We start from the raw sequence: 12,550 nt of genomic DNA, 5'->3' as shown, positions 1-12,550 counted from the left end.
ACTTGTTGTAACTAGCTGATTGATATATTTTCTTTACTCATCAGCAAGATGCACCTGGATCAAAGCCCAAGTTCTAATCACCCCGGACTTTGGCACCACTGAAATCCAGATCCAGTTTATTTAGATTGCAACTTTGGTTACAATCTGTTCTCATATGGTATAAAATGGAGTTGATAAAAAAGGGTCCAAAGAAACAAGAAGAACCACGGTGTGCATTTTGAGATCAATTAACCACAGCAGCATTGCCTCTGCAAGGCAAGCTAGAATAATTATATATATAATATACAGGAACTGTGGGAATTCTGCTGAAGAAGACTGGACATAAATTGACAATTTCTCAAGTGTCTAATGACCAGAAGGAATTACAGTTTGATATGACCCTTGCATCCAGGCTAAGTGATCACCACCAGTTCAAACCTCTTGATCATTATGTTATCTGGTTTTCCAGGTGAAAAGCATCACTGGTCTTTCAGCTGCCAGTAACCAGCGGTTTTATTGGCAATCTTGGGAGATATAGCAAAAAATACTTGGACCATGACAGGCAAATTGATGATGCGAGATGGAGAAGGTTGTGCAGATGTTCTAGAGCAGCTCTGGAAACAACTGGAAGCTCAAAGGTATTTTTGAGACAAAATAATAGTTCATAAAAAACTTTAGTTCAGGGATTATATCTAATGATGAGAGATAAGAAATGGAGCAATTTATTTAGGTTTGGCTGAAAATTAAGAAAATGCATGAGCCTAATGGCATTTTGGGCTTCCCAGGGGTAATGCTTCCCGGAGGAGGCAGTGAACGTGCCAAACACATCAGGACTACTAAGAGAGGACAATGATCTCATGGAATTACATTCAGGAATGAGGGGTAAGGTGCAGACTGTAAACAAGAATATTTTTTAATGTTTTCCAGAGAAACTAGGCAATTCCTGTGTATCTTTATCATCCTTTTACAGTCACTGTTCCTTCCCATCTAGTCATGTTCCACAAATAGGTCTGGAGTAATTCATCTTTCATTTCAGGATGCAAGAGTGAATCTCTAGAGAGCAGCTACAGCTTGAGAGAAGACTATAGCACAGCTCTCCTAGACTTCAGTGGGGCTAGAAACTTACCAAGCAGAGATGCTGCTGACAGTCAAAGATGGCTTTAATTTTTTTCTCCTCTGCAGTAATGAACACGCACAAAGTGTACCTATATCCCTGCATGATCTCTCCTACTACTGTACCATATATCTAAAAATCATTTGACTTTATTCAGAAGAGTGCCCTGTAGGTAGGAAGAATAGGTATTTTACTTGAGACCTGCAAAAGCACTTTGAGAATTGTATGTTATTCTTCATAGTAGATAAAGAAAGCCTGCTTGGTATTTTATTTCCCTTTTTTTGTTTATACTTGAAAAACATCAAAGATGTTGATGTGCCCTTTCTGGTTTTGCTATAAACAATCTCTGACCATGCCAAGGGTATTCATTATGCTAATGAGAAGCAAAATCTTTAACAGAAATTTCTGACTTCCAAGAAGTTATTAGGGAGTGCGATTAAAGAGGTGACAAAAGAAGGGCTAGACAATTCGGAATGATCTGATAAAGATTTCCAATTTTGTTTTGTGAGGCACCTTCATACATTGGAGGCAGGCAAGATTTAGATTATGAATGTAATAAGAATGTTTTTAAAAACAGCAAATCTCTTATAAATCCGAAGATTCTAGACTTCTCTAAACTTCATAAACAGTGAGATAAAGCATGTTGCTAGTTCTTACTTAATTCTGTATATTTTCTGTTCTGTACTGATCTTTGTGGTACACCAAAGGCAACACCAGGAATGGAGATTATATCGCCCCTTAAATACCAGAAATTCTCTTGCTATTGCAGTACTCCTAAACACATCTGGAAGTAAAGTTTTCTTTAGTAATGAAGGCAAACATAGGGTTACTGAGACAGGGTGGCTCCAAGTATTGCATCTCATTTGCCTTTCACAGGGTAATGAGACAAATTACATATAGAATTCATACCAGTTGTATGGACAACATGTGCCTATCTTAAATTTGTGCCTAGATGATAGCTTTATTAATGAAGCTGAGAGAAATCTTTTTACTTTCTGTAATATCTACTGGGGACTCCCCAGGGCAGATCAGAGACTTTGGATTATTTCTTTCTGCTCCATACAAGATCTAACAGATATTTTCCAATCTGAAATAGAATGGCAATGACACTGCAGCTTGTTTCTCATAGCCAGATAAAATACTGAGTAACACGATTAAGGTAAATACAAATAAATTGTTCCCAAATTGTACTTGGCTTGAAATCTGTTTCATATCTGAATAAGGGCTACTGAGATTGTTGAAGATGAGGGCATGTCACCTACAAGGAAGGGTTGAGGGAAACAGACTTGCTTAATCTGTCGAAGAGGCCAATGGGGGGCCTAATAGCAACCCACAATTAGTTAAAGGACAGTTTCAAAGACTATAAAACCAAATACTTCTTGGTAGTGGCAGATGCTAAAACCAAAAGCAATGCCCCCAACTCAGATTGAAGCCTTTGGACAAAAATTCTTCACTGGTCCAAACAGAAGGCTTGCCTAAGTAATGTCCCTTCTGTCCAACGTTTTTGTGAGTCTATCCAAAAGCCTGTTTTCTGCTACTGGATCTGTTGGTCTAATAAAATGCTGCTTTTCTCTCCAACCCTTGCCTCACTGTCACCTTCCGATCATCACTGGTCTAACAGAGCTGCTGCTGCAATCAAACCTGTTAAATCAGGGAAATAGCAGGTGAAGGTCTTCCATTTATCGTTGCCTTTTTCAAATGGATTATTCTTCTCTCAGAAATTCTCTGAAATGAATTCTGATTTTCCCTGAACTTAATTTCCTGATTCCCGTACAGAAAAGCATTTAAAGGCTTGAGTTAAACCATGAGAGACTACTCACATGCTTCATATCAAAATACCTGCTTAACTGACCTGTTGGATCAGAATTTATTGGAGTAGCTCGCATTTGGGTTTTGCACAATGTAAGCAAAGCGCAGAGCCTCAAACTTCAAGGAAGCTACATGACCAAGTCCCAGTTAACTGTGCTGCCCAGCCCAGGTCTCTGATTCTAATTGTATTATCTACACAGTTATGCCTCTAGTTGTATCTTGACATCAGTCTGCTCTCACTCAGATCTCCAAAAAAAATTTGTCTGTTTGAGTTTCTCTGGCATTCCTGGGACAGGTGGGATGTGAAAGCCTGGAGACATTACTGATTTTTCCCTCATTCTTCTGTTCTTCTACACCCCCAGACCTTCCCTGCACCTTTGAGAACAGTAACAGCAATATACCCTTTAGTCAGAAGCTGCAGGACCTCATGAATCAGCCGCATTAAAACACGGTAACCTTGGCAATCACTTATCCTATCTGTCATCTATGGGCCTAGAAGAAATGAGGTCCTTGATTCAGAGAGGAGATACAGAAATGTATTATTTAAAACTTAAATGCTATCTCTGCAGAACGGATTTTTGTTTTTCTTTTAGTGGCAGGAACCAAAGAGCAGTGCATGCATATTTTAGACACTGGGGACTAAGGCTGGCATCCTCAGGAACATACCTCCTCCTGCTGTCTCAGGGAAAAATATAGTCATTTAGGCAGATCTGATTCAAAATGAAACTAGGGTGAAAACTGGAGGCTAGGTGAAAAATGAAGAGAGCTAAAAATTTCAGATGTGCTGTTATTTTAACACTGACCCATTTTTCTTCTGTTTCGAATCATTTTAAGCAGAGGGAGAGAGAATAATGAAATTATAATAAAGTTGAAATTATTAATGACTTCTGGACTTGCGTTTTGGAGGCCCAGGTAATATCTGGGGCTCTGCCACTGGCTGGCAATGTGGCCCTGAGTATGTCACTTCAATTCTTAATGTCACTGTTTCCAGCTTGCGAAATGCAGATTGTAATACTGACCTCTCTGATAAACTTTTCAAGATGTATGGAAGAAAAATGCCCAATAAAATGGGTATAATGTAAGTCATATTACTTATTCATAAAAAATGTGACCTGAAAATTTCTTCCTGGAAATATTTTTGGATCAAAATGTAACAGGAAAATGTGAAAAGCATTTTTCTTTTTAAAATAATGTCAGCATTTTCATGAGGGGGAAGGGGGCGGATAATTTAGGGATCGTGGTCTTTTAAAATCAGCATTCAGTTTAGAGCAGATATAATCCTAATAAAAGTGGTCTTAATTCTGGTAATCAGCATCTCATTTACAAGGATACCTGTTTCCTGGAAGGTGACAAATACTTCTTCCCTTTCCCTGGCCCAGTGCTAATGTATGCAACAGACTTAGTTGGACTATCCAACTGTGTATTTATACAAATGTCTTCTCAGATGTGATCTCCTGTGGGGGTTGTCCACTCATAGCAGCTGCAATGTAATGAGTCTGCATAGAGATACTTCATTTGAAAATTGGACATTTGTAGCACACCTCCCCCTCCCCCCCCGCCCCGACTGGTCCTAAATCCTTAGCAAGACGGTTCCTAAGCTTGTGTTCCTGCAGGGAATTTACAGCTTGGGAAAAAAACCCATGTACTGAAAAGCTCTGTATTACTGTATTTAAACAGACAGAACTGAACTCTTCATTAAAATAGTATAAATAGGATTTTTTTTGTTTAAAACCAACCAAATAACCCTCTAAAAATTATTAACTCCCCCCAATGACATTTGTTTCAGGTTATTCTGTTTTATGTTACGCTTTATTTAGCCTTACTAATATCTTTGTTCCATATTTAAATGAAAAATGCCTTTTCATAACAAAACATCAACTAGTTTAATTTTGAAACTATGGAAAAATCCCTCTTCTACTAAATATCCTTTTTTTTTCCTTCGCCAAAGCTGACCCAATTTACAAGTAATTTTCTTCCCAAAAGGTCTTCTTCATTCACCGTCTTTTATCTGCTCTGCTATGTGCTGACCTTTATAACATGTGCCCCTAGAGGAACAGGGTCAAAGTAGACCACTGTTTTCAAAGTGGCTTCTCTGCTGGGTGCCCAGCTGAAACCTGTCCATTCCAGAGGCTGGTGGGAGTATGAAAATGTAATCCTATAAATGCTCAAATTGCCGAAAGTAAATAAACAGGAAAGTAAGTCATTATATTTTGTGCTGTGATACCTGCCTGTCTTGTTATTTAAGATGGACTGAGGAAAAGAAAGGGAAGCTGCAATTACAAAATGAAAATGGCCTGTGTACCTGCAGGTATATATGATTTCTGCTGCCTCATATAACAGTAGACTCTTGAAAGCCCTTCTGTTGTACTGCCACCTGGTGACGCTCGGAGAGGAAGGTGCCAACACAAAAGATGCTCATAATTAAGACTGCCCATGTTACCGCTGAGGCCCGCAGACCAGGTAATATCTGGGGCTCGGGCAGAGGCTAGAAGGCTGTAAGATACAGTTTCGTATATATCGTCTGTATGGAGAAAATAAACGAGTGGGAAACGAAGAGGTCTGAATACGTCTGGCAGGAATGCCTGTATTGGGCAAATGCAGGCTGTTTCATCTTTATTCGCATCTCATTTAAGTAAAAAAATAGGAAATAAAAATCGAAAATAAAAGTCTAATGAAAATGAAAAAGGATAAGAACTTAAACAAATAAAAATACCACTAGAGCCTCTCATATCTACATTAAGTATTTGGTCATACACTTTTCATCTGTGCATTCAGGATGACTTTTAAGATGGATCCCATCTCTAAGCTATTCCTCCAGTTGTGCAGAATAAAATACAAGACATGGGACTGACTTTGACCAATTTTTTTGCACTGGTAGCTCTGCCAATGGTCTGAACACAGGTTCTGGTTCTAGTTTATTGCTGCACAATTGGCATGAAGGGGACAAACCTTGCAGATTACATTCTGAATGTATGTTGGTCCCAGACTTTAACAAGGTAGACTTCTACTTCCTTCAAGTTAGAGGCATTTGCACATTCCACTAAGCACTGTGTAGTGACTGATGCACTGAGATAAAAAACAATTATTTAAGTTTCACCTCATGACTGGTGTCTGTTTTTTGGACAGCTTAACAACTCTTATTACTGAATAATCTTTTTTAGACCTCCATGTGAAGCCTGCCGTTCAATTTTCTTGCTTACAGAGAGGCAATCCTTCCCGGCAGAGACAGCCCTAGAAACCCTCCTTCTGAACTGGCATCCTAACACGCAGCCTTACAGAGGAATTTGCTGGTTTGTCAGCTCTGAGCCACTGTTTTCCAGCCCTGGAAAGGTATTACAGTAAAAGGGACTCCTATCTGACACATAGCTGCCGAGGAGCTTGTTGCACATCTGTCTTGTGGTGAGCCTGTCTGCAAGGTAACTACTGCATTCTATTACCGGTTCCTCCTTTACTCCATGTGGTAGCAGCCTCTGCTTCAAATTTGAAAGCTGCGCTTTCAAGTTCTGCTGAATACACTGAGCTCACAAATGATCATGCAGTCAATGACTAGTTTCTTGTTGCATTACTTCACTTCTTTAATGAAGTATTTCTACATGTTTAGTGCTTGGTTTAATTTCAAATCTAATATTACTTCTCTACTGAGCAGCAGCAGCAATTTTGTGTATCCTTATAGGTCAAGTTCCTAGCACAAAAGAAAACACTAATGTAGAATCTGGTTATAAATTTAGTAGAGATTAAGGAGATTTTTTTTATTATTTGCCAGCCTAGAACAGAGTCATCTGAACACCATAAAAGCAGGTTTTTTTCCTAGGAAGAAAGGGAACTACAGTCACCAGGGAAGCTACTTAGCTTCAAGAATTGTTTTTTAAACCAGATCATACCAGGAAGTAAAAACACTGCTTTCATCAGTTTGTTGTCATTCCTTTTGTCCAGAATTTTGTATGACATGGCAAAAGCTAGCAACCAAATGCAATTGGTGTATTAGTTCTGTAAATAAGGAATTGAAGAGAGGGGAAGATACATGAGTTTAGTTCAGAGAGCTAAAAGAATATTTGTAGAAAAGCCAGGTTTATCCATGAATAGGGTGTGATAGCTCATTAAGTATGCTTATTAGCTATTTGAAGGTACCTGAGTAGTTATCACTGTGAGAAAGCAGTCTTCCTGGATACAGGCAGAGTCTCTCTGGGAGGACAGCTTACAGGAGAGCAAGGTCACAGGAGGAGGAGTTTATAAATAGATTTGGAAGCTGCAAAAAGAAAAATAATAGTAGTTAGTAGGGGACACATCAGAGATGGAAAAATGTCTGCTCTCATATTTGCATTGCAAAGATTTTGCTTACTTTGTTTAGCCTGAACTTCAGGCTCCCTATTTCCTCTAAGATGACGCTGAGAGTTGTGGTAGGCTGTGCAAGCTACACAACATCATTGCAGAGAGCAAAGAGGGGTGTTAAACAGGAGCTAGGACCAATTTCTGAGACTTAAAAGTGGTGTTGTCTGCAGAGGGTTTGGTGCTGCTTCTGCAGAGAGAGTGAGAAGAGTAAATCTTCCAAGAAAATAGCTCTTGGTCAATATGTTTTTACGTAATTATATCTTGTGCTTTTGTCTGAGGCTGTGTCTGAGAGTGGTATTTCCTGATAAGCACTATATGTTAAAGTCTACCTTTCTGTTTTGTAAATATTTGTAAAAATTTTCCTGCAGAACTTCTGTATCATGATCCTTTCATTTCAAAACTTTTGAGTTGATCATGAAAACAATGAATTCCTGTGTATCCCAGAGTAGAAAGTTAATCTGAGGTACAGAAGGGGGGAGAAATGGTATGCCATTATATTTTGCATTAGTCTTTCAACTTCCTCAATCTCATTAGACTAACATGCCTTCCAGTGCGGAGATCATGTGTTCAGTCAAGCTGCCTTAAAAATTTTCCTGCACAACATTTTTGTAGTCAGTAGGTGGCATTTAATCAAAATAGCAGCTTCCCAGAGGAGCTTTCATATTTGATACTTTTTTCTTCTGGGGAAAACCAAAAAATATTCTGTTCATTTGATGAAGGTGTTTGGGTCTGACAGTTTCAAACAGGGATGTTTTCACTTTCGTTACAAACCAGTTTTTAAATGTCACTTCTTGTGTTTTTTAAAAGTTGATATTGTTTACTAACTCTGTAATAATTTTGGTGGCATTTAGTTATGCACATAATAAAAAAAAAAGGAGTTTAAAATTCTTTAGCGTATTTCTGTGATTATATAGGCCAATGATTTGCTCTCCACACCACTGACTACTTTTAAAGGAGCCAAAAAAGATGAGCAAGGGAGGGGGAGGGGTCTGTCAACCAGCAGACTTAGCTCTGTAAGGGTTCATAGGAAACTATTTCAGGATTGCATAAATTGGAAAAGGCTGAAAACCACTGCTCCAGTCTGACCTCTAAGATGTAAAAAACTGGCTTTACTCGTTGGGTAAAAAACTGGCTTCGTTGGGTAAAAAACTGGCTGGATGGCCGTGTCCAGAGAGTGGTGGTAAATGGAGTTAAATCCAGTTGGTGTCCAGTGACGAGTGGTGTCCCCCAGGGATCGGTGCTGGGGCCCGTTCTCTTTAATATCTTTATCAACGATCTGGATGAGGGGATCGAGTGCTCCCTCAGTAAGTTCGCAGACGACACTAAACTGGGGGGGTGTGTTGATCTGCTTGAGGGTAGATTGGCTCTGCAGAGGGATCTGGACAGGCTGGACAGATGGGCTGAGGCCAATGGTATGAGGTTCAACAAGGCCAAGTGTCGGGTCCTGCACTTGGGTCACAACAACCCCATGCAGCGCTACAGACTGGGGGCGGAGTGGCTCGAAAGCTGCCTGGCAGAAAAGGACCTGGGGGTGTTGGTGGACAACCGGCTGAGCATGAGCCAGCAGTGTGCCCAGGCAGCCAAGAAGGCCAACACCATCCTGGCCTGCATCAGGAATAGTGTGGTGAGCCGGACTAGGGAAGTAATCATCCCCCTGTACTCGGCACTGGTGAGGCCTCACCTCGAGTACTGTGTTCAGTTTTGGGCCCCTCACTACAAGAAGGACATTGAGGTGTTGGAGCGTGTCCAGAGAAGGGCTACAAAGCTGGTGAAGGGTCTGGAGGACAAACCTTATGAGGAACGACTGAGGGATCTGGGGTTGTTTAGCCTGGAGAAGAGGAGGCTGAGGGGAGACCTTATCGCCCTCTACAACTACCTGAAAGGAGGTTTTAGAGAGATGGGAGCTGACCTCTTCTCCCTGGCGACAAGTGATAGGACAAGAGGAAATGGGTTCAAGTTATGTCAGGGCAGGTTTAGATTAGATGTTAGGAAGCATTTTTTCACTGAAAGGGTTATTAAACATTGGAATAAGCTGCCCAGAGAGGTGGTGGATTCACCATCCCTGGAGGTGTTTAAGAAAAGGGTAGATGAGATGCTTAGGGACATGGTTTAGGAGTGGTGGTGTTTTTATCAGGGTAGGTTAATGGTTGGACTTGATGATCTTAAAGGTCCCTTCCAACCTCACTGATTCTATGATTCTATGATTCTATGATTCTATGTAGGCTATTGGGTATGCTTTGGTTCGTTCCTGTTTAAACCACAAAAGCGGCAGAAAAAATCCCATTTTGATTTACAGATGGAGGGAATGGAGGGAGTTGATGGAGGGAATTTGTTCTGATTTCCAATGACACATTTTGAAATAGCAGAATATCATGTAACAAATTATCCTAATCATCTAACGCTGCTACTACTAAACAAACCTTACCAGCCCCAAGGTTCAGGCTGGGTGCCGGCAGGCACAGAGGACGGGCTGCAGACCAGCCACGGGAAGGAAATGGATTCCTTCCCTGAGACAAGTGAGGAGCTTGACTCCAGCACCGACACTGCAAGCTGCCCTGATGTTTTGCAGCCCATCAGTCATGGTGCCAGAGCAGTCAGTGGTGTAACTAGACCTCCCGATCCAGACTAAGAGTGCTTAGGTCCAAGGGGTGCTGGCAGGCAATAGGCAGAGAAAAGTCGCCTCACAGATAAGCCGTATGCCTTTACCAGCTACCAGTCTCCTTATGAGTTCCATTTAATTTAAAGCTGAAGTTGAGCTATCTGTGCGGGTGTAAAAATATGCAAGTTACCTCAGGATCTGCATAGTATGGCCATGCATCAGTACATGCTGCCTTATTTCCTCAGAGGTGGTGGTGCTGCTGCCTGGGGGTGGTGGGCCTGGGAGGGGAGGAGGCCCCTCTGCAGGGCTCTGGCCCAGGTCAGGGCTGGTGGGCAGCACTGGCAGGAGCTGGCTTTTACTTGCTGCCTCCCCGGGGCTCTGCCCTCTGGGGAAAACCTGGCCAAAGAGGTGGGGTGGCCATCCCTGCCGCCTCAGGCCTCCCCTTGTGTGGGTGCCTGGGGCAGAGGAGTTGCGCTGCTCAAGCTCTCAGTCGTGTGGCTTGTCACTTCGTGGCCCTGCTGCTTTTGCTTCTTTGGGAAGATTTGCTGAGGGAGCTGAGCACCTCCTTCATTGCAGTTTTCAAGGTCTGCTGAGAAAAAAGATGAGTGAAAACGATGGTTAAACAGATGGTTTAAATTTTTGCATTGCCTTTCTCTGCGGTCTCTCTGTCAGCTTCTGTTCTGCCATTGAAAAGAGTGGAGGAAAATGAAACAGTGCTGCTTCCCTCTATGATGTTAAAGAAATGAAAAATGATTCGATGGACATTCTTAAATCAACATCATTTTTATTAAGAATAAGAAAGAAGACAGCTGGATTTTAGCAAGAAAGATGAAGGGTGGTAAAAAATCTGCAGCTAGCTCAACTTTTGGACACTGCAATGTTGAGAGACATGCGTTTAACTGGCTTGATTGAAGGTTTTGAATGTACGGCAGAAAAAAGTATTGTCTCACCAAAATCAGCTGCATTTTATTTCTTATGTCTACGGGGAGAGAAACTTGCTGAAGGCAGAAATACAGGCTTTTCAGCAAAGCTCCATCCCATTTGGGTTTGCAGTTGGGCTGAACTTGGGCAATGGCAACTGCACAGCGATTGCCAGAGGACATGTTTGCTTTTGGTGTAACAGTCAGCCCATTTGGTGAATCTAATGCAACTGAAATGTACTGCAAGTTGGGTTTCAGGAGAAAGCTGCAGTAGCTGACCTCCACAGACTCAAGCTGGAGAAATACTGTGCTTCTAGCCATTCTGGGCCACTAAGATAACTAAGATACCTCAGTGTGGGTAGTATCATTATCATTACAAAGGCATGAAACAGGCTTTTTCCGTTTGTGTGTGGTGGTTAGAGTGGCAAAGAAGAGAGGCAATAAGAATCAACATAAGGGACATTATTTGATGCTGTGAGACAGGTGGAACTTGTAGTTATCTCCAGATGGTTGCCTCAGGAAGCCCACTATGTCCAGCTCAGGCAGGACATCTCATCTCCACTGGGCCATGCATGATCTACTTAGAGTGCTGCCCCTATCAGATGGCATTTTCCAGTTGGCTGGTAGAGCCAGCTCCTAGCGCCCTTTCTAGAAACCTTAAACCAAGATGAGGGTTCCTTTGAACTAGGTTCCCTGCACGTAGATACAAATGCAAGTATGTGGGAGACATGCCTTTTTTTTTTTTCCTGTGAGATTAAGGGGAAAAAGGACAACAAAAGGAAGGATTTTTCTCTGTCTTTGTAGGTGGAGGCACAGTGCAATGGGTTGTTAATATAAATGGCCAATGACTAAGGGCATTGCAGCACTGTCTCCTACTACATTAGCTATTAGCTTGTCTTTACCCTTTGAGTTATTTTTACTACAGATAATTTGGTTACAGCTGTCTTGCTCCAGTGAAGCAGAGATGAAGTGGGAGGGCGTATCGAAACTGGACTTCCAGCCCCATCAGCAGTTCGTGCAGAATAAAAAAGAGAAATGGTGCTTCCTCTGCTGTGTGGATTAGAAATCTGCTAATGACTGTGCGGCTACTTGAGTCCTGACAGCATCTAGTGAGGGGGGCACTGCTGGATAGGGAAAGCTCCTGGGAAATAAACCTCACAGAGGGGCTGCTGCAAATGACCTTCTGTTTTGTGGTTTTAAACTGACACAAAAAGGGCAGAAGTGGAGCACATTTAGGCTTGTTTCAGAGTTAGGAAAGGGAAAACAATGATGTTCTCTCTGGATTGGTATTAATAATCTCTTCTGTGTCTCTGTGTTTCTGCCATTCATCTCACCACTGTGGTTTTGGCTAGATTGCAACTGGGAAATTATCAGCTAATATGTGAACGACCTAAGGCAGAAAAGTAGTGGATGTGTTGGCACAGCCTTTCGCAGGCTGTGTGAGCTTGCTCGGCCTGTGCTCTAAGCTGCCCAGAGGTCTCTCAGCCATGCTGGTGCAGCACTGAGCTCAGCCAGACCCGTGCGTGGCTCAGCGGGATTCACTACAGCGGCCAAATGCAATATTCACTGGAGCTGCCCTGGGTGTGGGTAGCTCAGCGCGTGACCTTGCACCTGCCCAGAAAACACCCTGTAGATTCTGCTTAGTTTAGCTAATGCTTTCCAAAACTTGGTCAATTTAAGGCTACTATCTGTATAGACTGGACTGGAGTATTTTCCTTGGGATCTAAGGTATATTTCCATTTGCAGAAAAAGTACAGTGCTGCATCATTCCTGGTATAATTTGTAGGGGGATGAACTAAA

This window comes from Vanellus vanellus (genome assembly GCF_965231255.1).
Source record: "Vanellus vanellus genome assembly, chromosome: 7".
NCBI lineage: Eukaryota > Metazoa > Chordata > Aves > Charadriiformes > Charadriidae > Vanellus > Vanellus vanellus.
The sequence above is the reverse complement of the archived record's forward strand: the minus strand, read 5'-3'. Positions refer to the sequence as shown.